A 5,232-nucleotide genomic window follows, 5' to 3' on the forward strand; every position below is an offset into this window, starting at 1 on the left:
CTCGTATATCGTGTTAATTGGATTTTTAAAACTCCCGTTATGCTTAATTGATTATTAGACCCGACTTTTGTTGATCAACGTTTTAAACAGATGAAAAACGCCATTTAAATTGATTTCTGGATTATGACCTGAGGATTTTTGAAAAGTATATGATTAGTACTTCACTTTTTATGTAGATTATGCATGCTAATTGTTCCTAGATGTCCGGCTATATGCGTTCAAATATGACCTCCTGAAATGAATTGAATCTGTTCAAAAATTTGCAGCGAATGACATAACTTGATTTTTTGATGGACTTAGGACTTGTGCTTCTGGTATGTGGTTATTTACATGTTGGTGCACATATGTCATTTGTATGTTAGCTTCTGAAACCGTTGTTTGCTATGCGTTATATGTGTTACAAAACAACATGTCTAAATTCTATCCAAATCAGGAAGTCCGTAGTATTTTGTAAAACTGTACGAATTAGCTATATGAATTGCTTAGCTTTATTTACCAGTGATTATTTGAGATATTTGTGGCCATCTTCAATTGGCCGTTCGTCGTTTTCATTCTTCTAGAATAAATGGCAGAATTTAAAAAACTGGCGCGCGCTGAAAATTTTCTGAAAAACTGTCGGGCGCATTTGAGACTGCTGCGATTTTTCTATTAGAACTTAGAGTCTGATCTCCAGATATATTTTAGGACTTTGAGTTATGGAGATTTTGAGGTATATTTCAAGTCAAACGGACCTGTACTTATTTTTATAAAAATTCTGGAAGTTGACTACATTATTTAAGCTAAATATTATGTGCAATTGACTTTGTTTGACCAAATGGGTTTAATGGGTCAAAATGAGTAACGGTCAGTGTAGAAAAGTCCCAAACGTCGATTTAAGTAAATTTAATGGTTGTGGTGTTTAAAAAAAATAAGTTGTGGCATGTTTTGGTCAAAATGGGTGTTTATGACCCATTTGGGTCATACGAGCCTACTTAGACCCATATGCGAAATTTTGAGAACCAAAGGTCTGTAACACATTCCGTATATTGATTTAAGTATGTTTGCAAGTTTTGGTGCTTTAAAAATGAGTTTGGGTCAAATTTGGTTTAAAGAAAGTTTTATGACTCATTCGGGTCAAACGTGCATAAATTGACCCATATGCATAATTTTGGAAAACGAAAGTCACCAACACATCTAAAATGTCATTTTTGATCTGTGATAAAAATTTGGTTAAGTCAGGTTGTGACAACCCGAAAATTTCCAACCAAATTTAAACTTTAATCTTTATATGTTTCCGACACGATAAGCAATATTTGTTAAGTTAAATTGCAAGAATTTTAAACTATGCTCATACATTCATTCAACCTCGACCAAGTTCCAACGATTCACGAATAATTAAACGAATATGATTATATATGTATATGTGTATATATATTATAACTTGAAACGTAAACAAAATATTAGATTAAATACTTTATATGATTGTATCTGTTTCAAAATGTTTATCAATAGAATTAGAAGATAAGATCAAATGATTGAATTATCAGATATATTGAATTATGATTACAAGTCTCTGTTGAAAGGCCCACGTTGATTTGAGAAATCTTTCCATTTTAACAATATTCGAAAAATGGTAAAGTGATTTATAAATAAGAATAAATTGTCAATCATTGAGAACTAGACAAAGGATAGTGGAAGATTGAATCTCATAAAGACTCGATTGATCTATTTAGTTTCAAACGTACAAAAACGTTTTCAATTTAAAAAGAACTTTATTATTAAAACGTATATAACTTTTATAAATATCTAGAATCACTTTTTACAACTCATTACTTAACTAGTATGATAAAGATAACGATATTTATATTTTATTTTATTAAATATATATAACAATTTAAATTAATATTATATATATTTATACGCGTATTATACGTACATAATTTTATACTTTTACTATACTTAAACTTTACCTTTACTTTATTTTTACTTTACTTTAACTTTAATAATTCACTTTAATAATTCATACTTTAATAATTCACTTTAATAATTCATACTTTAATATTTCATACTTTAATAATTTACTTTAATAATTCATACTTTAATAATTCACTTTAATAATTCAAAAATCTATTATAAATAGAATTCAATATGTTTCATTATTTCATAGAAACTTGAAAATATTTTTCTCTAAACTCTCTCAATCGATGTACATATATATTTACTCCGTATTATTTCAAGATATTATTAGTATACATAAAATATTACGACGGATTGCTGTCCGAGTGATTTCGAAATTTTTTTTCGAGTAGGATAGGATTAAGGAAATTATGGGTTATAGCTATGGAGGTGATTGAGTATGGTTCATGGGTATGCTCGTGAGGTCAATATAGTGTTTATCATTTCCGTTGCGTCTACGTACCTTTCCTGCAATATTGAATCTCAATATTGATACGTGAGTACTCATAATTTAACTTTTACATACTAATAGTGTATCCCTGACTAGTGCTCGAGTATTTAGGATTATGCATGCTTGTATTTTTGATATTGCCCTTAGACAGGTTAGGTTGAATATTGAATTAGTTACACTTGCGGTTGAGATAAGGTATAAGATATGCATGTCCTTGGAAAGCTAGCGAAAAATTAAGAACTTTTCCTTTAGATATCGAATGGTTTCGATGAACGGATTAGAAGTTATAATCAATTGAATTTTCGATATTTTTATTAAAAATGATTATTATTATCGTCGTTTTTTTATCGTCGTTCTAGTTTTATCTTATTATTATCATTATTATTATCTTTATCAATAAAAGGGATTTATCATTAAAAATTGTTTATTTTTTTTTATTATTACTATCGTTATTATCGTTAAAGTTATCATTAGTATTATTATTATTATTATCCAATTATTATTATTATTATTATTATTAGTATTATTATTATTATTATTATTATTATTATTATTATTAATATATATATCATTATTTAAAAATGGTTATTGTTATTGTTATTATTATTATTATTACTATATTATCATTAAGATAATTATTAGTATTATCGTTAATAATGTTATAGTAACTATCATTATTAATATAAGTGTAATTAAAACAAATATTGGTAACACCTAATTATTTTGATTACTATTATTATCATTATTATAAACACGATATAAAAGACGATTAAAAGCTATTAAACGAAACGATTATGAAATAATGAGTAAGAGTATCATGATGAAATTAAAATATTATAAGATATTGATTTAGGTAAATTTATCGTTCTTATTATTTTTATCATTACTATTATTATTAAAAGTATCGTTAGTATTAAAACTATCATTTTAACAAAAATTATCATTTTAATAGAAATGTCATTGTTACTATAAAATATCATTATTATTATTATTTTAAATAGGATTATTATTTTAAAGATAATATTAAAAATTATCGTAAATATTAAAGTTATCATAATTAGAATTATCGTTTTATCATAATGTCATCTTAGTAATTATAAATATTGATATTTTTATAATAATATATTTTTTATAATAATAATTATTATTACAAAATAATACAACTTTTACTTACTATCATTATAGATATTATTTTATCAAATAAATATGTGATACAAACATATTTTACTACGTGTAATAACTTACTTTAATAATACCTATCATATTATCTTTATGATACTAAATGAACTCTATAAATTTTATTACTTAATATATATAAAAGTATATTTTATTACATAAATTTAATATAAAATTTTATTTATTAATAAATAAATTATATTATTACTCTAATAAATCTTTTAAAAATATTTAAAAATATAAAACGACGATATTTAAACTATATATTAATCATGTATAGATTTTTGGAAATTATTTTGAGTCAAATTTACTTTTGTTGACTTTTGCATATTAGTCTCGAGCATTAGGATTGTGGTACACTATGACTTGACCTAATTTGTTAGACAAATATTGACCAACACATAATTATATATAATTAATTTAGGTTCGTGAATTCGAGGCCAACCTTGCACTTGTTCAATGACGTTATATGTATTTTTACTACGAAATACAGTATGGTGAGTTTCATTTGCCTTTTTACCCTTTATATTTTTGGGACTGAGAATACATGCGCTTTTATAAATGTTTGACGAAATAGACACAAGTAATTGAAACTACATTCTATGGTTGAATTATCAAAATTGAATATGCCCCTTTTTATTAACGTCTGGTAATCTAAGAATTAGGGAACAGACACCCTAATTGACGCGAATCCTAAAGATAGATCTATTGGGTCTAACAAACACCATCCAATGTACCGGATGCTTTAGTACTTCGAAATTTATATCATGTCCGAAGGAGGATCCCGGAATGATAGGGGATATTCTTATATGTATCTAGTTAATGTCGGTTACCAGATGTTCACCATATGAATGATTATTTTTGTCTCTATACATGGGACGTATATTTATGAGAACTGGGAATGAAATTCTTGTGGTCTATTAAAATGATGAAAATAAATGATTATGATAAACTAATGAACTCACCAACCTTTTGGTTGACACTTTAAAGCATGTTTATTCTCAGGTGTTAAAGAAATCTTCCGCTGTGCATTTGCTCATTTTAAAGATATTACTTGGAGTCTTTCATAGCATATTTCGAAGAACGTTGCATTCGAGTCATTGAGTTCATCAAAGATTATTATTAAATCAATTTATAGTTGGATAGTGGATATTATGAAATGGTATGCATGCCTGTCAATTTTCAATGTAAAGAAAGTTTGTCTTTTAAAAACGAATGCAATGTTTGTAAAATGTATCATATAGAGGTCAAATACCTCGCAATGTAATCAACTATTGTGAATCGTTTATAATGTATATGAACGGGTCCTTTCAGTTGGTATCAGAGCGGTGGTCTTAGCGAACCATGTCTGCATTAGTGTGTCTAACTGATAAGTCGTTAGGATGCATTAGTGAGTCTGGACTTCGACCGTGTCTGCATGTCAAAAGTTTTGCTTATCATTTTTAGTCGAAAATCATCTGCTTATCATTCTTAGGAAATTACCTGCTTATCATTACTAGTTTAGACACATCTTGCTACATTAATTGCATGAGTAGTGTATAGACAAAATTCATATCTTAGCGTATCTGCTAAATCATATCTTATCGTATCTGTTACTTTAAACTTTACCTGACATATCCCGTAAATTCCTCCGTAATCTACGAAATCTTTTGTTCTATATCTATGGATAT

The sequence above is a fragment of the Rutidosis leptorrhynchoides genome, chromosome 9 (assembly GCF_046630445.1).
Source record: "Rutidosis leptorrhynchoides isolate AG116_Rl617_1_P2 chromosome 9, CSIRO_AGI_Rlap_v1, whole genome shotgun sequence".
Lineage (NCBI taxonomy): Eukaryota > Viridiplantae > Streptophyta > Magnoliopsida > Asterales > Asteraceae > Rutidosis > Rutidosis leptorrhynchoides.